Genomic DNA, 23,675 nt, shown 5'->3' on the forward strand with positions numbered 1-23,675 from the left:
GTGTGTCTTATTCCATCAGGTAGGTCTTCATTATATACATGAGGGAGAGACTGTTTAGTTCATCTCCCGATGACTGTTCATATTTCTAGTTTATTTATTTACATAAATTCACCCAATCATAAGGATTAGGTGTCAACAGGGTTATGAAAGTCTGCATCCATGGTTGCCACAATTGTTTTGGGCCTTCTGTAACTCTCATGTTTTGTAGCGGATCACAGAACCGTGCACATGAATTCTCGATATAGTAAATCTTGAGGAGGTAGAGACAGGTAGATCTTCACATCTGTGTCAGCGAGCCGATGTAAGGGTAGATCTAGCATGCATCGGCTTACCATGTATAAGGTTTCTGCTTATCTGATAAACCTTACGCCAATTGAGCATCTGCATCGATTGAAAGGAAAAAACTAGTGATTTGTTGGGATCTCCCATCGTGTGTGGTTATGGATGCATATAACCGACCACTTGCATCGATATAGAGAGATCCATGTGACCATGGCCGAGCAGACACAAATCTAACCCACAACACAAAAACAATAGGAAAAATATAAATTACCTCGCTGTCACAGACCATAGAAAATTCAGATCTCTTAAGCAGGAGAGATGGGAGAGGGATCCCATGGTGCCCTAACCCAACTGACACATTGCAAAGGCTCCTGATCTGTCCTTCGACATACTCGGCGTCAGACGCAACCCTAGTGTTGACTGTCCCTTTAGTTGCAGAGCACATCGAAACCTTAGCGTTCTCCATTCCTCTCTCCCGATACATTATCACTCATTCTCCCGTTATTGTTAGATATATAAATGTTAATATATATATATATATATATATATATATATATGGGGTTGTTATTATTTATACATTTATTAATAAGTACAAATACTCAATCTTTAATAGCCACATTAACATTATACATCTAATAATTATTAATGTGATTGATAAATGGTTGTGGGGATATACCAACCACATTTACTAATCAAGTTGTATATTGTTTCATATATGATTATCAACTACATTAATAAATATGATTTATCTATGTATATCAACCACATTGATAAATGTGACATATTAATATATGTGATTATGCTAATATAATACATAGCAAAAAAATATAATATACTAGTAATATAATATATAATTCAAAAATATGATATTATAATATATAACCAAAATATAATTCAAAAATATGATATTATAATGTATAACATATATGATATTATAATATATAACCAAAAAAAAATAACATAGGAAGAATTTTTCCAATCCCATTTTCGGTTCCTATGTAAAGCTAGTATTGAGGATCTTCATAATTTATTCAGAGTTAACAAAGACAACTGCCTCCACGGACTTACTTGTAGAGAGATGAATTTCGATAGATTTCTGAAAAATCGACTCCTAGACGGATCTCTGCATTGACAGAGGTTACTTCCAACATCCATGTAGCAGGGTTGATTCCTGGTGTGATTTTCGGAACACCTTCAATTGCCTCCAGGTAGTCTATGAGCATTTGGGAATGGCGACCAAGGGGTCCTACGTAGATCATCTGTCCTCCTCATTTGATCAACACTAGCTACGTTTCAACCAGAGGACCAAATATTACTACCTAATTTGAACAGAATCTATACAGAATAATTTGCGAATATATATGGAATGTACCTCATCGAAGGCGTCGAATATATCAATGCTGGGTTGATGAATGGTACAAACCACAGTTCGTCCAGTATCGACGGTGCTTCGAATCGTTCTCATAACAGTAGCAGCAGCCCTCGCATCCAGTCCAGATGTTGGTTCGTCCATGAAAATTATTGAAGTATTGGATACCAGTTCAACTGCTATTGTCAATCTCTTTCTTTGTTCTATGGACAGACCATTTACTCCAGGGAAACCAACCAGAGTGTTACTGAGGTTATTCAGCTCTACAAGATTCATTACTTCTTTCACAAACATCTGATCATCAGGGAGAATCGGTGGTTAACGATAAAAAATATGATAATACTAACTCTAGAGTAGTAATAATTAGTTGACCAAAAAGTATACACAGTGAAATGAAATATTACCTGTCTTGTTTCATAGTTCACCTCCTCTCCCAGACGAAGCCAAGATGAGTATACGAGGGATTCGTAAACTGTAATAAATGGTGAATGAATATCAGTTTGTTCGCAGTAACCAGAAATTCTTGCAAAGGTTTGTTGTTTCTTAGGATAGCCAGAGATGGTTATTGATCCTTCCACGTATCCTCTAGTTTTCCTCCCTACAAGAACGTCCATCAATGTGGTTTTTCCTGCGCCACTTTCACCTACTAAAGCTGTAAGTACTCCCGGTCTGAATGATCCGCTCGCACCACGCAGTAGCTGAAGCCTTTGTTCTATAATTCCTTCCTTTTTCATTGCCTGCAATGTTCATAACTAATTATAACTAGAGTAGATTGAGACTAGAATGTTGCTAAATTCATTGTCAACTCCAAACAAATCTAAATTATGGTGATAAATGGGCTGTTTATATTCAAATCTAGAACAAGGTAACTCGAGAGGACATACCGCAGGCATATCGACATAGTAGTTGACATCCTGGAATGTTAATGACAGGGGTTGAAATGGCAAAATCATTCCTTTTGTTTTCACCATCGGGTCTGCACAAATTGCTTCTTAGTACAAGCGATGGCCAAGGTAATGATGCGGACTTTATAGTATCATATAATAGATCTATCTATCCACTAAATTATAAAATCTAAAAACCTTAAAGGAAATTGTTGCGATTTAGTGAAGGATGTTACCAGAAGTATCAATTTCATGTTGAGGAGGATGATGGCGTGGAGAAAAAGAATTTGATCTCCTTAATGCAAGGCTCTGAATTGTCGATTCTTGATTTTCTTCTAGAATATCTTCAGCAACTATTGCCTGTGGTTTTCCAAGGGCTGAGAAATATACCCAAACTATAGCATTAGTTGATAGAAAAGTATAAAATAAACTAAGAATTTTACTGTGAGAGATGCAAATTCGTCATTACGGTCAAAATAGTGCAACGCGAGCGTGAAGAGGACATTAAGGATAACAGCAAACCCCATGACCGCTGCAAGGTCAACCCAATACCAGTAGCCCTCCTTGAAAAGCCCACGAGATTCTAACAATTTGACTCCAATATCGTAATTTGGCTGCAAAATTATAACAAAATAACACACAAAATAGAATTATTTCACCGATGAAGTGATTTGTTATAAAATTATCATCCAGCATAAAATTCACACAGTTCAGACCTTTTACCACCTTGTTGCACGGAACTTGTTCACTGCAACACCATTTTGGGCGTACGAGAAAGGAGATAACCAGTAACCCCATATCCACCACCCTTTAATATCGTCTGTTTACCAGGAGTCAAAAACATTAATCGACTTGATAGAACTATATTGTATTTAGTTTATTATTCTATATAGGATGAGGTCCAATTCCTGGGATAGGATCCGAACTGTAGGCCATCCTGCCCAAACTAAGGAATTACAATGGATCATACAACTCTACTTCTCTTTGTTGGAATTTTCTGATAAATTCCATAACAGACAGACAAAAATTGCTCTGCTTTTGCACTCTGTTTTTGCACAGAAAAACAGAAAATCGCTTGCTGGAAACGGTGTTTCAGCAACACAATTTTTTTTTCAGTTGCTGTAACTTGTGTTGCAGCAACGCTGTTCGTGGTGTTGCAGCAACGTAAATTTTTGACGTCAAGTATTTTTTGAGTTACGGTGTAACAGCAACAGGAAAAGTAACTTGTGTTTATTAAAATAAAACTAACTGTTACAGATTTGTCTTCCTCATACTGAGGGAATTTCACAACTTCTATTACAAAACATATTTATGAAGGAACGCTTATGTTCCACACAAATAAAATCTACCCTTTCTATCAGCAAACAACCAGAAAGCAAATTACATTCAAATCTGCACTGCTGTGCATTTCACTGTTCTGAAATTATTCTTCTTCTTCACGCTGCTGCGTGCTCTCCTCTGCTCTGTGTGATTCTTCAGCTGCTAACCTTAAAACAGAACTACTGTGTGGTATTTATATGCTAAAAACATATTTGATTAAAACAATAAAATATTACAAAATATTTTCTAATGTTTATCTTTGTATTTAATGCAGCAAGGCGGTGATGCTTCTATCAAAAAACAAGTCGGCTGTCTGCAGGGGAATTTAATTGAAACTTTAATGAATATTAATGTGCAAAGATATCGGGCTTGACTTTGATGCACCGATCAGCCTGGAGTATTTACTGCAGATCAGATTCTTGTCCAGCTATTCATTGTTGCAGTTGGAATTAAATTCCAACACTCCCCCTTAATTTCAACTGCTGCATACCCAGACATTTTATGAAATGATCAAAACCTTTCTTTGCTAATGGTTTTGTCAAGATGTCAGCAAGCTGATCCTCTGTTCTGCAGTGCTGCAAAACAATCTCACCATTGTTAACCAATTCACGTATGAAGTGAAATTTGGTGTCTATGTGCTTTGTTCTTTTATGAAAAACAGAGTTTTTAGACAATGCTATTGTTGAGCTATTGTCACAGTAAATGGTTGTGCCTTTTTCTTGTTCATGACACAAATCTTTGAGAACTCTTCTCAGCCATACTGCTTGGCACGCTGCTGCTGTTGCTGCCACATACTCTGCCTCTGCTGTTGACAAAGCCACAACTGGTTGGTTCTTGGAAGCCCATGAGATGGCTCCCGATCCCATATGAAACACATATCCCGATGTGCTTTTCCTATCATCAACACTTCCAGCCCAATCACTGTCAGTGTAACCTGTCAACATGAAACTTTCAGAAGAGGAGTATAAAATACCATACCCCTTCGTTCCATTCACATACCTTAGAATCCTCTTGGCTGCCTGCCAATGAGTCTCTTTCGGTCTTTCCATAAATCTGGAAATTAAACTCACAGCGTGCATAATATCCGGCCTAGTTGCAGTCAAGTACATAAGGCTGCCAACTATGCTCTTGTACAGTTTTGGATCAAAATATTTGTTGCTGTCTTCTTTGGTTAATTTCAGCCCCACTACTGTTGGAGTCACAGCTGCCTTGTTGTTGTGCATGTTAAATCTCTTCAACACAGCTTCTACATATTTATCTTGAGAAATGAAAACACCATTTTCACTTTGGTCTACTTCAATTCCAAGAAAATATCTTAAGAAGCCCAAGTCAGTCATTTCAAATTCACTCTTCATATTTGCTTTAAAATCAGCAATGAGAGAAGCATCATTGCTAGTAAAAATCAGATCATCTACATATAAAACAACAATAATAATCTTACCGTCATTCTGTTTTATGTAGAGTGTGGGTTCACCATCACACTGAGCAAACCCATTCTCAATCAGATAAGCATCAATTCTGCTGTACCATGCTCTTGGAGCTTGCTTCAGCCCATAAAGAGCCTTTTTCAGTTTCCAAACTTTATGTTCTTGGCCTTCAACTTCATAGCCCGGAGGTTGATCAACATAAACCTCTTCTTTTAACACTCCATTCAGGAATGCAGATTTAACATCCATCTGATAAATCTTCCATTTGTGTTGTGCTGCAATAGACAACACTGTTCTCACTGTTTCCATCCTTGCTACTGGTGCAAAGGTTTCATCATAGTCTTTGCCTTGTTGCTGCTTGTAGCCTTTCACAACAAGTCTTACTTTGTGCCTGTCAATCTTACCTTCAGCATTGCTTTTGGTCTTATAGACCCACTTAACTCCAATGGCATCTTTGCCTTCAGGGAGATCCACTAACTCCCATGTTTTACTCTTCTCAATTGCACCAATTTCTTCATTCATTGCTTCAATCCATTTATCTTCATTTACAGCATCTTCAAAATGGATTGGGTCATCAATATGACAATACAAAGCGAATAATGAATTCAGACCGGTATTGTTACTTACCTCTCCTTGTTCATAAATCTCATTCAGATTTCTGAATCTTGGTCTTCTTGGTGTGCTTGGAGTTCCATCCGAACTTGAGGGTATATCTGATCCCAGTGGTGTTTTAGCAGTAGCTGTTTGTGGTGTAACAACAACTGTTCTTCCTTGACTTCTCAAGGCTGTTCGGATTCCAGCTTGTGGTGTGGTTTGTTGTACTTGCTGTGGTGTAGGAGGAGCCACCAAGGAAGGATTATTTGTTGTTGTCCCTTCCTCTTCTTCTTCATGAGACACAATTGTCTTCACATTCACTGTTTTTTCCAAGCTTCCATCCCAATCTTTATCTTCAATGAACTGCACATCTATGCTTACTATTAATTTCTTGGTGGATGGATTATAGAGTTTGTATGCTTTTGACTCATTACAATAGTCAATAAAGACACACTTCTCCCCCTTACTATCAAGCTTTTTCCTTAGCTGATCTGGTACATGTGCATATGCCACACAACCGAATACTCTCATGTGAGTGACAGTTTGTTTTTGACCACTCCATGCCTCTTCTGGTATTCTGTTCATGACAGCTTTAGTTGGGCATCTATTCAAGATGTAAACTGCGCAAGTAACAACTTCTGCCCAATACTCATACGGCAAATGTTTTGCCTTCAGCATACTTCTGACCATGTCAAGAATGGTCCTGTTCTTTCTTTCAACAACACCGTTTTGCTGAGGTGTATACCTTGTGGTAAACTGCTTTTGTATGCCATTCTCTCTGCAAAAACGCAGAAAGTCTTGGGAGATGTACTCTCCTCCTCTATCTGTTCTGAGCACTTTGATATAATGCCCACTCTGCTTTTCAACAAGAGTTTTGAAGTGGCAGAATTTCTCAAACACTTCACTCTTCTGTTTCAGCATATACACCCATGTCTTTCTGGTGTAATCATCAATGAAGGTTAAAACATATTTATTTCCAGCAAATGATGGTATTTGCATCGGTCCACACACATCAGAGTGAACAATTTCTAAGGGTGCTTTTGCCCTTATACTCTTTCCTGCTGGAAAGCTTTCTTTGTGTTGCTTGCCCAAGATGCAGCCTTCTCAAAGGCTGTCTGGTTTCTCAATCAACGACAATCCCTTTACCATTCCCTTTCTGTGCAACAAATTCAGGCCTCCGAAATTGAGATGTCCAAATCTCAAATGCCATAACCAATTCACATCTTTCACCTGTTCCTGAAAGACTTCTTGTGTTACAGCCGCAATAGTTCTTCCTTCCTTCAAATCTGCCCTGAGTTTGAGAGGAAACATTCTATTGCTGGTCATCTGCACCTGTGCAATGATCTTCTTACTTGGAGGTATGTCACTGATAGTACACAAATCATCTTTGAAGAACACGTTGTAACCTTTGTTTATGAGTTGTCCAATGCTCAAAAGATTACATTTCAGACCAGGTACATAGAATACATCTGGCACAATCATCTGTTCTCCATTTTTTGCTCGAATACTGACTCTGCCCTTACCCTTGACAGTTATCTTATCATCAGTCCCTGTTGTTACCTCAGATTTCACGTTTTCATCCAGATTGGCAAACATTGCAATATTTCCAGTCATATGATTACTACAACCTGAGTCTAAGAACCAAAAATCTTCTTGTTTGTCTTGTGCTATGTTACATGTTAACAGCATGTTCTTTGGGTTCTTATCTTCTTCATTTGCAAAATTAGCATTCTGCCTATTATTCATGTCATTTTGTTTTTTCTTGCATTCATTGGCGTAGTGCCCAAATTTTTTACAATAATGACATTGGACTTGGGATTTGTCATACCTTTATCCATGAGCTTGCTGTTTGCTTGAACCTTCAGCTTGGTTCTAATTGCAGCTCCTTCCGCTTGTGCTAGCAGGATAATTTCTGCCTCTGTTTTGGCTTCTTCCACGACCTCTGTTATTTGCTCTGCCTCGACCTCTTCTTTGGCCAAAAGACATCTGAGCCTTGAATGCTTGCTCAAAAGAGGAATCTGTTCCTCTACTCAGTCTGTGTTCATGAGACAAAAGTGAAGCACTCAGCTCATCTACAGTGAACTGTGAGAGATCTTTTGTTTCTTCTATTGCTACCACAATAGATTCGAACCTTCAGGGTAAACATCTCAAGATTTTCTCTACAATCCTTCTATCTTCAAGAATCTCACCATGAGATCTTATCTGGGTTATCAAGCCAATAACCTGAGTGAAGAATGAATCTATTGTTTCACATTCCTTCATGCTGAGATTTTCAAAATCTCTCATCAACATCTGCAACTTTGCAGTCTTCACCTTCTTCATGCCTTGATAGGCAGTTTGGAGAATATCCCATGCCTCTTTGGATTTTGTTCCTGCAGCAATCCGCGGAAAAACACTTTCATGTACTGATTGGAAGAGGAAAAAGAGGGCTTTGGCATCCTTCTTTCTGTCACCCTTCAACTGGTCTCTTTCTGCTACTGTCAAAGCAGCTAATGCTGTTGCATCTGCAAGTTCAGCATAGCCAGTTTCAACCAGCTCCCATATTCCTTGAGAAGCAAACAATGCTTTCATTGTTATGGACCAATAACTATAATTTTTCCCATTAAACTGTGGCAGTTGGGGATTTGTCAAACCTGTTCCAGCATCTGCCATCTTAACATGTCTTGGTAAAGAAGAGATACTGTCTGTAGAATAAAAACAAGCAAAAACTTTCTCTGCTGGAAAAAATCTACTCAACAAGCTTCTTACAGCTCCTACAGTGAAAAACAATCTCTATTTTTGACTCATTGAGTGCCTAGACCAGCTCTGATACCATGTTGGAATTTTCTGATAAATTCCATAACAGACAGACAAAAATTGCTATGTTTTTGCACTGTGTTTTTGCACAGAAAAACAGAAAATCGCTTGCTGGAAACGGTGTTTCAGCAACACAGTTTTTTTTCCAGTTGCTGTAACTTGTGTTGCAGCAACGCTGTTCGTGGTGTTGCAGCAACGTAAATTTTTGACGTCAAGTATTTTTTGAGTTACGGTGTAACATCAACAGGAAAAGTAACTTGCGTTTATTAAAATAAAACTAACTGTTACAGATTTGTCTTCCTCATACTGAGGGAATTTCACAACTTCTATTACAAAACAGATTTACCAAGGAACGCTTCTGTTCCACACAAATAACATCTACCCTTTCTATCAGCAGACAACGAGAAAGCAAATTACATTCAAATCTGCACTGCTGTGCATTTCACTGTTCTGAAATTATTCTTCTTCTTCACGCTGCTGCGTGCTCTCCTCTGCTCTGTGTGATTCTTCAGCTGCTAACCTTAAAACAGAACTGATGTGTGGTATTTATATGCTAAAAACATATTTGATTAAAACAATAAAATATTACAAAATATCTTCTAATGTTTATTTCTGTATTTAATGCAGCGATGCGGTGATGCTTCTATCAAAAAACAAGTCCGCTGTCTGCAGGGGAATTTAATTGAAACTTTAATGCATATTAATGTGAAAAGATATCGGGCTTGACTTTGATGCACCTATCAGCGTGGAGTATTTACTGCAGATCAGATTCTTGTCCAGCTTTTCATTGTTGCAGTTGGAATTAAATTCCAACACTCTTAACACGGAGGCTGTTAGTGGGTACTATATATTTACGAAGTTAGAAATTGAATTGGTTATGATATTAATAGAAAATTGATTGATATATTTTATTTTGAATTAAAATTTAGTAAGATATAAAATCAAAATGAAAGTAGGAAAAAAACTAACTGAAATTTTTTCAATTTGGAAAATAGTTTAACGTCACCAAAATTCTATTTCATCTTCGTTATCCTCTCGTAAATACTTCCACAAATCAAATAGCATGAGTTTCTACTTCATTGATAAATAAGACATTGTTCTTTATTTTATTAACAAGTAAAGCACCAAAGGACATGGTGAATTGTTCTGAGAATGATTTTAGTAGCAGAAGCAATAAGAGAAGCTTACACTTACACTGATTCAAATATCACCTGTACTACACCCATAAAGACATGGCGGATTTGCTATGATATTAATTTTAATAGAAGAATGAAAAAATGAATATTACACCCATATGAACATGTTGTTAGAAAATTTTTGAAGGGGCAGATGAGAGCAGTTTGCTTTAACAAATCAGTATCATAAATTCGAGCCTGCTGCTCCAAGTAAAACAAAACAAAACGATATTACTACGATTTAGGCTTGACTGGAGTTGTGCTCCAAGTAAAACAAAAGGATATTACTGCGATTTAAGCTTCAGTGGGGTTGCAGCGTGGTTTGAAACTTCAAAACCAAGTGGTAGGCCAAGTAAAACAAAAGGATATTAGTGCGATTTACACTTAAGTGGGGTTGCAGAGTAATTCTCTGTAAAGCTCTGTAAATACTTGTTTTCACGGGCACACCACTGCTAGTACACCAGTACTGTTCCTGGTCTTTTCGAGAAATCTACTGTTTCAGAGAAAAGGTCGGTATAAGATGTTGAACGCTGATTTGCAACTCTTGAAATTTCAAATTATCAACTTGTTAAGATTTTTAAATGTTTTCTGTGAGACTTCTTGAATACTATTTTGCAGTTTACAGTGAGACTTCTTGAATATTAATTTGCATTAAAAAGGGTATTGCTGAAGTTTTTGGTTCAGATATTTTTTGTCGATGGCGTAATGGAAAAATAATAGCTTTAAGTTGCCGAACCTATGTTAAATATTTTTCATGGTTTTGAATATTACAATTGAAACTACATAATATTGCAATCTGCCAGAGAATCATATTTCAAAATCAGAAAAAAATAAAAAAAAAAATAAAAAAAAAATAAAATTTTATCATTAGCATTAGCCATATTTAACTGGAATACAATTTATATTTCAGACATTCTCACTATTATGAATATGACTCGTTGCAGTGAAAGAAGTATTTGCACCAAATCGTTGGTTTAACTTTAAAATAACCAATAAACAGAAACTTATTTAACTACCTCTTGTAGGAAATCTGCGACTGCTTTTCTTTCAGGACATTTAAATCCCATGGTCTGGAAGAAACCCAGGACAAATTCTCTGGGTCCCTGGTACACGATATAGCCTTCTGATAGCAGGATTAGGTCGTCGAACAGTTGAAACGTTTCAGGGGCAGGTTGCAGAAGAGAAACCACCATTGTTACCTTCATAATATGAACAAAGTGGTAGAAGCATCGGATAATTCCGTATGCGGTAGAGCTGTCCAGCCCTGTCGAAATTTCATCCAACAGGAAAGCTTTGCAGTCACCTCCAACAATCATCTCCCCTATTGTGACTCTTTTCTTCTGACCTCCGGAAATTCCTCTGCGCATTTGATCTCCCACCATCTTTTCCGCGCACGGCTCTAACCCCAAAGCCTGGTCGAAGGTTTTCGACATTGTTCATCATATCGTATCATTGACAAAATATTTAAATAAAAAACCACGATGAGTTCCAAGAAAACTGACCTTGCGTCTGGAACCCAAATTCATGAGATCGAGATTCTTAGAATTGGAAGAAACCTTACCTTCAATACGTACTCTGTCATCATGCTGGTTTTCTGTCCCTCCATAGCTATTGCCTAGAAATGTAAATATGCATTCAACAGTTCATTTTGAGTATTTCAACTTCACCAGAAGAAAAACTAAATTCAAACCTGCACCGTTTTAATTTGAAGTGGATACCTTCATGAAAACATCAATATCGAGATCTGGTTTCACCCCTAGTTGCTTCTCTCGCCTGGAAAGCTCACTCAATACATCTGCAGCCAAGATGAGCTTCTACATTTATGCCTCTACTTAAAAAACGAAGAACAACTTAACATTCAGCTCAGAAAATATACCATATCTTGAACCAACGCCTTGGCAACGAGCCGAGAAATCGAAGATTTCTCTGACTGTCATTTCTCCCATATGCACATCATGCTGACTGATGTAAGTAGCGGTCTTATGTGCCACAAACTCACTCATGGCATGTCCATTATATTTCACTTCTCCATCCACCTTAAACAAAATATCGGACAGAAACATACAAATAATTATTATTTTTTTTTAAATGATGTACCTCAGTGAAATCTTGTACACAAATAAATAAAATTATCAATAATTAATAAATTGAGGTAGGAATTTAACTTATAATAAAAATAAAAAATTAAGGTATGGAATTATTTATTTTTAATTTAATCAAAATAATTATAAAATTAAATTAAAATTATATATATATCAGAGTTGTGGTTTTGTTAGACTTACCATATTAACAGGTTTTGAAATCGATAAATAACATTATAACCATTTTTTTTTACAGTTATGATTTTCTTGTTAAAGAATCTCGTAATATATTTGTATTTTACTCATATATTAATTATTTATATTTTTACTTATTTTTTATTATTAGTTTTAGTACTGGTAATATGAAATATATATGAGGTAAATGTTTGACGTCTATTTATGTTTAATAATTTTTTATTTATACGGTTGCAGTAATTTATTTATTTTTAAATTTGATTATAATAATTTGGATTAACATCCATTACCATTGATATAATTTATTGAACTTTAATAAGGTATTATTTCAGATTTTTTAGTATTTTATTTTTATGTGGATACGCATCAATCTATAATAAATCTCTAAATACATTTAAAAAAATCATTATCATTATTAAAAGAATTAATATAAATTAAATATATATATATTTAAAAATAACATAAAATAAGATTCATAAATGGACAAACATGTTTCATCTACAAATAGACATTGTCACAAAATCACGGGCCGATACCATGGCTTATCAATACCACATATCCATAATCCATTTCATATGACAGTTATTTATATATTAGTTTTTTTAATTAGACCATTTTATTAAAAAAAACAAAAGAGCATAACTACATTGGAAATAAATCTCATTCTTTATACTAATATGAATATTCTAAAATATTACTACTTAATAATTATTAATAATTAGATTAAAATCATAATCATTCATCATAAATACAACTATTTCTATAATTAAATTTATAAAATATTATATTAAGAACTTGAATTTTTTTTATCAATATTAATCTAATATATTAAATACATAAATTGTATATATAATAATAATAAATATATTATTAAAAATAATAAGAAAAATATTTTATTTATTGTTATTTTTATTTGTATTTTTTAAATTGTTATATATATATTAAATTTTTTTATTCCCCGCTAATATCCTCAAGACTAGTTTACATAGATCAACCATACAATATTGTTTCTTATTTTCATACAGAAGGATTCTCACTATTTTCACGGAAACGGTGAGAACTACCCATAAAGGGCTTATAACGAGGCTCAAAAAACAAAACGAGACAATACAAAACCTGAGATAAAACTAGATCAGCTATAATACTTGTAGACGATTAGGAATCCGAGGAAGATATACAAGATGGTTCTTTTGCACTCGAATCAAGAAAAGAAAGAGTATCATAATCACATTGAAGATTCTTTTCTACATGGGCTAGCCTTGCATCAAGCATTTCTATAAAGAAATGATTGTTTCACAACATTCTTTTGGTTATACCTTTCCACTTGCTTATCTTTCATAACCATAATCAACAATGTCTTCATTTACCAGTGTAGTGGAATTGAATTGTGGTATTGTTTCCTTCGACCCCTTCTATGACTAGGGTCACCACCCAATAGGATACCTCTTCCAATATCTTGAAATCACAATAAGATTTACTCTGGACACCCACCATGGTTTCCAAATTCTGAATTTCTCACCGAGAATGACGAGGAACAATGTTGAAATAAGTCTCAGTAGAGTCCTGACTAATATACGGGCCCTGTGTTGAGCCTGGGAGTTGTTGTTGTTGCCATCTCTCCTATTACGCATACATTGGCTAAGACGCACGGTGTACATGATCGACCATTTCTTCAAATTCCCATGGGAATGCCCATATCCGGGGCTCTAAGGTGTGCACAAACTTGTAGCATACACACTTACAACACATTGGTTGACATTAAGCCAATTACCAATACCATATGTTTGACACGAGCTCAGGCCAAAGAGAAAACTACAATTACCATGCTCATAGGGGTAATAATCTCCTCCACCCTTGAGGGCTACAATCCTTTGAGAGTTGAGACATTTCCACAAATAGACCCAGAAAAGGTACATGCGACAATAATAACACTCTTTTTTAAAAGAAGTAGCTAGAACTTCACACACTCACAAGAATAAGCCCTATACTACTCTAAAAAACCACCACCCAAACGATAACTCTAGACTCACTAACTAGAGATAACAACTAACATAATAACTCTAAGCAACAAACAACAATAGGGGAAAAGAAAGCATAATATTGTAGAAACATAATCCAAACACTATCGCCAAGCCCATGAATGAGAGATAGAAAAAACCAATACTAGACTCTGGTGTACTCAACCCAAAACCTAATAGATGAGTGATAATTGACAGATCAATACTTCTAAGTTGCACTCTACTAGGTAAATTAACATGCATGAGAGGGATTACCAAAGAAACCTGGACCAAAACTATTAAAATAAAAATTCCCGAGAAGAGTGATGACCACCTCGTGGACGCGTTAGCCAACCTCACCTATAACTTCACCCAAAATAGTTGTTCCTCCATCTCCCTCTAGTTAGCACAACCAGATGAAAGCTCACCTTCCACATCTATCTCCTTCAGTTTGTCGGTATCCAATGCTCTTGAATGGTTTTCAAAACTCAAGCTCAACTTATCCCAGTTTAGCTTGAAGCCTAACGCCTACAATAGGGGGTTCGACTCCTTATCCTTGCACAACCTCAAGCCTCTTTCACTCCTTGTCGAGCCAATTTCTCTTGATATCCCTCCAACGTTGAAATTAATAGTCATATGTAGTGTTGCATGCGTTCTCATGCCATAGACGAGCCACACCCCCTCACCTTTAATGTCCACCACGTTCTTTGGGTGACAAGTTTCATCAAACAAGACACCCTCAACCATCGAACTCACCTCCAACAAGGACAATTTATACTAAATATTTTTTTTTTTTTCTAAGTAAAGGCTAGTTCTATATTAAAGAAAGTAAAAATATGTACATGGATTAGACCTTCCGAGGAGGCTGAGACCAGTCCTCAAACAGTAGAAGCTGGACCATACTGTCTATCTTCTTAGACTGATTTACAAAACACAGTCCATAATGATTTTTCCTGGATTTCAGATAACCTGGACTTGAACTGACAAAACCACCATTGATACTGGCCGGACAGAACCAGTTTACACCATTGACTCTAATACATAGAAAGCATACTGTAATAACCTGTGACTTACAGCAGTAGATAAACTGAGACCTTGGACTGAAATGAACAGAAGGGAAAAACAACATAATCATCGACATAATTGCAAAAAACTAGACAGAAGCACCCGTTGAAGCTTAGGCTGACTCGCTGGGCGACGCTGGCTGCTTTCCCTTCTCCGGACTGGGTGAGTCAAGCCAGATAACAAGCCCTTCCCCGTCCTGAAACAGCTCTCCCGATCCAGGCTGAGCGTGGTCGTTTAGCACTTCCCTTTCCATAGCAGAATTAGGTGGCGGCAGAACCTCTTGAACCGAAGCAGCATGAACCGAAACCTCTTGAGCCGGGGCATGCTGAACCAGGGCATTCTGAGCCGGGGCTTCCTCGATGCGGTGAGCTCTATACACCAGGCCATTCATATCCCCTAGGAGTATGTCACTGTCCTAAACACTTGCAGAGGCAGGAGAGGTCGATGTGGGATCTCGAGGCTCTTCCTTAGAAATGTACACCGTGAGATTAACTACCACCTCTCGTCTAACGAGCCGGCTGGGAAACCTGAGACGAAAAGTCTGGTAAGTGCCTTGCGGAACAAGGCTTTCCTGCTCTGAGCTAGGGGACGAGGGGGGAACAGAGGCTATGGGAGAAATTGGATGCAATTCTTCAAGTTCAGGGCCAACTCGGATACCAGACCTCCCTCCCCGTCTTGGCACACCTCTGCTTCGCGGCATGGTGCCTAAGGCTAGAGACCCCAAACGCTTTTCGACCCCTCGAATTCTGAAAGCCAGAGTATCCCCTCTCAGAACACCAGCAGCAATGGGAAAATTCTGGTCATAAATTGGCATGGCGGTCCCAATATAAGGAGTAGCGACCGTTATCTCCGCAGGAGGAGAGCATTGAGCCATAATCCTGGTTTGCATCGAGTCCAGAGCTACCATGCTCGTCTTGAATGCGCCGTCCCCTCGGCTCTGTTTCAAATTGGATTCAATTGCCTTCTGCATTAACTGATATCCTCCGCTGCAGGCCTCCGCGTATAGGTGTCGTCCTTCCGTCCTCATCCCAGGTGTCATGGCGAGTGCCATGATTAATGGCAAGTAAAAGCACCCGCATCCAGGTTATACTAAATAGAATTAAATAACTTTAAATATTAAAGTTTTTTATAATTTTTATTTAAAAGTTGATAAGAAAATTTAAAATAATACATTTATTATTAAATTTGTATAAATTAAATGTACAAAATTAAATTAAATGGCCTGAGTTGGTGCAAAACATTTGGTGTTGGTAATTGGGGTAATGTTCGTCAGTGTTTTATATGTGTGTATGCTCCATGTTTGTGCACACCTTACTCCGCGTTATCGGTGTTATGGGCATTTACAGAAAGGGTCTCTCCTATGTACCATGTCTCCTATGCAATGTAGTAGGAGAGGTGGCGACATCAACAACTCCTAGGATCAATGTAGGGTATATTTTCCCAATGCTTTGTTAAGGTTTATTTCAATGTTGTTCCTCCTGAGACTCAATGAGAAATTCGGAAATTGGAAACCATGAGACTCAATGAGAAATTTAGAAATTGGAAACCATTGTGGGCGCTGGAGAGACAATCTTGTTTTCATTAATTCAGAACTTGGAAACCATGGTGGGCGCTAAAGAGACAATCATGTTTTGATTCTGAGAGACTTGAAGAGATATATTGTTGGGTGCCCACCTTTCGTCATACGAGTGGTATAAGAAAGAAATACCTCAATTCAATTGCGCTACACTCACAAATGAAGACCATGTTGGGTATGGTTATGAAGGATAACCAAGTAGAAAGGTATAATGTGTTTTCTTTGCTGGAGGATATTAAAATAATGCTCATAAATCATTGTTTCTATATCTACAAGCTTCATGTAAGGTTGACACATGTAGAAGGGAATCTTCAATGCGATTTTGATATTCTACTCCTCTGGTTTTGAGTTCAAAAGACAACTTTTATATCTTCCTAGGATTTTTATTGCTCTACAAATATGATAATTTATCTGGTCATATGTCATGTTTTGTACTATATAGATATGATCATAATGTGTGATTTTGTTTTCCAGGTCTCTTTGTAAACGATAGATAGCTGGTTTTGTTTTCTATATCAGTTGAGCGATTCTCTTGATTTTCTTAGAAACAATGAAAATCCATGCATATGAGAAGAGAAAACAAAATTATATAAATAATATATATAAATTAGTTTTGAATACATTCCAGAGCAATAAAAAATAAAAAAGTTTCCAAAATTTATATACTTGAAATTACAAATAACAAAAATCATTTCACAACAATTATATTAACACATTTAAATGAAGAATCAAAAGTTTAACATCCTTACTTTGAGTGTTTTGTCAAACCTTCCAGCAAGTGCCAAGAGCAGTGTGGTCTTTCCCGAGGCAGGAGGTCCAAGAAGAAGAGTCATCCTTCACAATGTTATAGCCCACAAAATTAGCGAAGACCTTCATTCACTGCAATCGATTTTCATCAAAATCTCTCAAAATCCCTATTTACCTGCCCGGCTTGATCACACCGCTGACATTTCGAAGAATTCTCAATGTTTTCTTCTTAGTCTTCCTCAACCGAAAGGTTTCCAAAGCATCCTACGTACATAATTTTATAACTTTTAAATGTGAAATAAAAAATTATAAATTAGTAAATATTTTATTGAAGCAGCAAAATATAATATCGAAAAATGGTTAACCCGAGTTGCAAGAAAATTTACAAAGGATTATTGAAAAAAACTATTTCAGAGAATTTAATACAAAATAAACACCTCTAATTTAAACTCATTTAATTAATATAAATATTTTTATTTATTTCAAATAACGAAAATCAAAATACTAACACTCTAAACCGTTAGATAATCCAAATATAATACAATAATAATTATTTTCTGGAGTAGTCTATCCAAGTGGAGGAATTGTCCGATAGTGAAAAGGGTTTGGAATCTGGGCAAAAAAATTTCAAAAAATCTTGTAGAGGCAGTGTTTGAATCGTTTTTTGGGTGGTGGAAATGGATTCAGCACCATCAAAAACTTCTAAGACACTTAAAATTAAATTTTGAAGTTTAACAACTATGTAATTGGATTTACAAAAATCCTTACCGGATTTTCTCTAAATATTAGCGAAATTTCCATAACTTTCCAGGCAATTCCTCCTGCACGTTAGACTACGGCTTATATTTGTGATATGTTTTTTTATTTTTGAAGTCAAATTGAAAGAGTCAAAATTTTGGCAGGGATTTGCTATAATAAAAAAATTAAGTTATAAAATTTTCATAAATGTTGAATATTTATATATGTATATATAGCTTTAAAAAAAAATTACTAAAAAAAATATTTGATCAAATTTTAAACAAAAACTCCCCTACAAAATGCTCAATAAATATTAAACAACACCATAATCAACCCACCCCATTGCACAACAACATATAATAATAAGCCGTTTACAGCGATATTCCGTATTTTCACAAATTATTTTTTGACGTCTACGGGGAGGGGAAAATGGGGATAAAATTCAAATTTGAGCTTTGGTAATCATGGAACTGGAGCAATACCTCAATTATATTCAACGTCCAGTTAATTAATGTCGGAAGTGCCCTGCTACCAAGGTAGACACGGGAAGAAATATTCAGCTTCTCGAAGCGGATCTCAATCTCTGGTAACATAATGCCAACCCTGATCAATACCACAAGATAAGCGCATCGTTCAGCTCACAGAAATTAGATCTGAGTAGCAACTAACTCAATTAATCATAATATTCTAAATAAAACGTAGGCAGAGGCAGAGGATAGAGTCAAAATGCGAACCTTTGGAGTCTTTGATGTAGTTTTTGCAGCAAGTGTCCATTATCTTGAGCTGTTAATCCGACAAGTCTCTGAACCAGTAGCTTCTTAGTTTCAAGCGGAATATTTGTGACGTCGATCTGCTGCAAGTGACTCTGAATTTGAGTAGACCCAGCTGCTTCTACGGCAACGTCCTTGAAAATGGAATTTCTGACAAGGTTGTATGCTAGATCTGAGACTTGTGTGATCTATATTATAGATAAATTTCTCACATCATTAGGATTTGGTTTACTTTTCGAACCAATCAATGTGGTTCATCCTCATGACAAGATGAAAGAAATCGTACAATCTTTAGGAATAAATAGTAAAGATGCATCATTTCCCCAATTTAGCCCTTTAAAACTGATCGTTGGAGAATAGTCAAACAAGAAAATAAAAGATTATTTTTATTTAAAAAAAATAATATTTTTTTTTTTATTTGAAAAAATTTAATATTTTGATATTATTTAATAAAGTTGTTTTTACTTAACAAACTTAGATTATAATATCATTTTATCTTAATTAAATTATTTGCATTTGAAATAATTATTTTATTTTTAATTATACAATATTATATTTTTATATACAATATTATCATTAAGTTAATATTATATTTTTATATATAATATTATCATCATTGTAAGGATTGGGTCTACTTTTCAAACCAAACCAATTAATGTGAATGTGATAAACCATATTAGCTAGTTCGAAAATAGACCCAATCCTTACAATGTGATTAATCCGAAAGACTATTCTCTACATTATAGATCACAAAAATCTTAATCTAATATTATCATCAATTAATATTATATTTTTATATACAATATTACAATTAATTAATATTAATATTAAAATTTCTTTCATTTATATTTTTTACTATACTTTTATATTTCAAGACAAAACAACATATCAATCTCCATTTTAGAGATGTCAAATTTCAGACTTGAAAGGCACTATTCGAAACCTAACCTAACCATGTGGACAAAGTATATTTCAAGACAAAACATACATATCAATCTCCATTTTAGGGATGTCAAATTTCAGACTTGAAAGCGACTATTCGAAACCTAACCTAAGGGCGGAAATTTTGGCCGGACTGAGCATCAGGGACGACAGAATGCTTCGTACTGACTCGTGCTTACATCCATTCTAATCCCGACAGATAAAGTCTCTTATAATTCCCCGTGTACAGCTCAAAACAAATATTTCAGAAAATATAAATGGTTTTAATAATATATATATATATATATATATATATATATAAATATAAATTATTAATATAATTTATACGGTGAAATTATTCTTTATATTAGGTATGCTTCTTAATTTATATTTATATATTTATATATATATATATATATATATATATATATATATATATATATATTTAATTAATAAAAATAATGCAATTACAATATTAGAATTGAACTAAATAGATTTATTGTTTTTATTATGTTTTTTTTTTATAACATTTTTATGTCAGAAAATATTTAAATGTTTAATTCTCAAATTTATATTCTTGTAGTGTTATTAAAAATCTATTTTATTGAGTTGAGAGATTTATTTCTGCTCATATTAAATCCACATTTAAAATGGATCTATACTCGTATTAACCAAACATTTAAATGTTTAGAGTAATTTATTGCAATATAGCTATAATTGTAGAACCCTTAACAATAACTTATTAAAATAATAATTAAAAATTAAAATTACATTAATAACTAATATAAATCTGCTATATATATATAAAAAAGTAAAATATTGATAAAAATGCATAGGTGGTTATTGAAGGAAAAACAATCAGCCTGAAAATTTTGAAAAAGCAGGAGAGAGACTAGATGCAAGCCAAACCACAATATACGCATAAAGAGAAATAGTTAATATCTTACCTACTAGCACAACCACATTTACCAATGTGATTGATAAATGCCTATAGGCGTATATGAAACATATATACAACCACATTAATAATTATTATGGGTATTTAGGATTATTAACAACTATATAAATATTCCCAACTAGATTATTTATATATATTATTGTATAAATATTATACTAATATTATAATAATTGTATAAACTCCTAATATATATTAATTAATAATAAGAATAACTCATAATAATACTAGATTATCATTATATTATTTAAATAATCTAATAATATAAAATTTAAAAAAAATAATAACAATTATCTTCTATAATAATAATAATAATTGATTATAATATTATAATAATATTATATTATTATTTTACTATTATAATAATATACAAATATAATTATTATTATAATAATAATATAATCAATATTATTATAATATTATTAGGAGTTTATATTATTATTATAATATTTATATAATAATATATAGAAATAGTCTGGTTGATGATGATGATGATGATGATTAACGTCCACTCAGACCAAACTTTGGTCTATTCGACCTAAAGAAACAAATTATTTAGTTTGATTTAAGATTTTATTCCTATGCTCAAAAAGCTTGGAGACAAGCCTCCCAAGCTCACTATAATTTTGACATCTTAAAAGGCTAGGGAGGTCAGTATTGCGACAAAGATTATAAAACTGAGATCTAATGTGGTTTTACATGGGGCATGCTAAGAGGAAGTGGTTTTCATCCTCGATGTTCCTATTCTCACAAAGATGGCGGATCATTTCCATCCATGGTGTTTTAGGAACTGCCCAACGACCTGTTTCACTATGGAGCTCATGAGAGTTCATTCTAATCTTCGCTATATTAATTTTCTTCTTTGAGCTAGTTAAAACAGAGAGATACTTTTGATCTTCATAATAACTTAATTTTCTTTTAGCTGCTAAATCTTTCTCACACCACATTTTTTCTTTGAACTTAGAAGTAACAATATTTTAAATGTTATTAATGTTTTGCAATGCATCATTCTCGTTGATCTCCCAAGGGTTTAACCATTATAATAATAATAATATAATCAATATTATTATAATAAGAACAATAAAGACCAATTATTTATTATTTATGATAATTAATAACTATACAAATAATAGCAACTATATTCTTATATAATTATACTTTTATGATTATTATATTAATATTATTATAATAATATAAACTCATAATAATATTACTATTATTATTTATTATTATTGTTATTATTATTATTCTTAGGCTTTAGTATTTTTAATATTTATCTTAGGGTTTGTATACATAGGGTTAATTATTATCATTATTTAGGATTATTAATAACTATATAAATATTATCAAACAGATTTAGGATAATTAATAACTATACAAATAATAGTAACTATATTCTTTTTTTTTGCTGAACTAAGCGTCGGTCCATCTATTCAATTATATTAAAAAAAAAACACATTACATAATGTACAAAGGATATGTGGGCCATAACTTTATCTAGCCACACACAGCCTTGGAAACCGGGCAAAAGGCCCACTATCCTGGCCCAGGGCCCACCAAACATGACGTTGTAACCTCCAAAATTTAATCGAACACCAAGATCGTGCGATCTGCCATCAGAGATCTAATGGTTGAGACACAATATCGGAACACTAACAAGCTCACCCTTTAATTCTAGATTCGGACCCGATAAGCAATTAGAGACCACACTATAAAATTTTCGGGTCTGCCTGGGCTGATAACCCTCACGCATGTAGTCAGCCTGAAGTCCACCAGATGCGAGCAATCCACGCCAGGCATAATAACTTGCCTAATGTTTAACACTGCTTTCGGATCGAAGCCTAATAAAGCTTCCGTTAAAGTTAATTTTGGGTCTGTTTGGCTTTGTAACCACCTTGCTATTTGCCCAACGAAAGTAATAAGATTGCCGCTATTTCTCCTATCTGATCGCACATTAACTAAGCTCCCTGCATGGCCAATGAAAAGGCTATCTGTAGTATAATACATATTCATGTAAATACTTGTTCTATCCATTGAATCCCACCCGAGAACCTTGGGTTTCTAGAGTTCTGGGCACATTTGCCTGCCTTAGGGCTGGGCATCCTGTTCATATATATCCCTGAACTGCTGCGCCATAAAGACTAAAATTCATCTGCCTCCAAAGGTTTACAACCTGCTAGTTTCCCTTGCTCTGATAGATCTCCCTGTCCGCGCTCGCCTGTCTGAGACACTCTTCCCTCAATCGACCATGGGGGGTCTCTATCCATTCGTATTTTTTGTTGCTTTTAGCACAGCGTATGGCTTCATTAGCTAAGATGTCCACTAATTTGTTGGATGTTCGGCACACATGAGTGAAACTCGGGGTTCTTATGTTCGGCAGGTGGGATTGAATCCGTTGATAGACTTGTAGAGGCCTCCAATGTCTCGATACTTTGTCCAGAGCTGAGCCATAGAAAATTTTCTTAACTGAATTAATAATCAATTCGGAATCAGCTTCAATTATAGTATTATGAAGATTTGAGTCCCTCAAGATCTCTAAGCATTGCTCAAGGGCCATGACCTTTGCCATATTGTTAGTGGCTTTCCCCAAATGGCTATGAAAGATGGTTTTTATAAAACCCTTTTCATCTCTTATCACTCCTCCATAACCAGCCATGCCCGGGTTTCCTTTTGAGGCCCCATCTATATTGCATTTCATAAAACCCTGAGGGGGAGGTTGCCAGAAATCCTTATCAGCAATTATATGACTTGCATTCTTGTATTTGCGCTGTGGGACAAGCCCC

The 23,675-nt window shown here is 34.9% G+C and overlaps 1 pseudogene across 1 annotated transcript in view; it reads right to left on the bottom strand.

The window, feature by feature from the left end:
- LOC149209321 (pleiotropic drug resistance protein 1-like) overlaps nucleotides 1-23,159 on the bottom strand; it is a 154,194-nt pseudogene extending 131,035 nt beyond the window's left edge. The window contains exons 1-17 of the transcript XR_016253083.1: nucleotides 23,066-23,159; nucleotides 22,636-22,883; nucleotides 18,981-19,204; nucleotides 18,729-18,849; nucleotides 17,684-17,772; nucleotides 17,511-17,595; nucleotides 11,724-11,883; nucleotides 11,566-11,642; nucleotides 11,409-11,462; nucleotides 10,857-11,259; nucleotides 3,262-3,355; nucleotides 3,005-3,168; nucleotides 2,772-2,912; nucleotides 2,536-2,627; nucleotides 2,056-2,388; nucleotides 1,655-1,945; nucleotides 1,351-1,568 (exon numbers count right to left, since the gene is read on the bottom strand). The product of XR_016253083.1 is annotated as a pleiotropic drug resistance protein 1-like (transcript). The remainder of the gene's footprint in view (nucleotides 1-1,350; nucleotides 1,569-1,654; nucleotides 1,946-2,055; nucleotides 2,389-2,535; nucleotides 2,628-2,771; nucleotides 2,913-3,004; nucleotides 3,169-3,261; nucleotides 3,356-10,856; nucleotides 11,260-11,408; nucleotides 11,463-11,565; nucleotides 11,643-11,723; nucleotides 11,884-17,510; nucleotides 17,596-17,683; nucleotides 17,773-18,728; nucleotides 18,850-18,980; nucleotides 19,205-22,635; nucleotides 22,884-23,065) is intronic.
- Between the last annotated feature and the right edge of the window lie 516 nt (nucleotides 23,160-23,675).

Source organism: Pinus tabuliformis, chromosome 1_2, assembly GCF_031772625.1.
Source record: "Pinus tabuliformis cultivar Carrire ecotype Pingquan chromosome 1_2, CPIR1, whole genome shotgun sequence".
In the NCBI taxonomy this organism is placed as follows: domain Eukaryota; kingdom Viridiplantae; phylum Streptophyta; class Pinopsida; order Pinales; family Pinaceae; genus Pinus; species Pinus tabuliformis.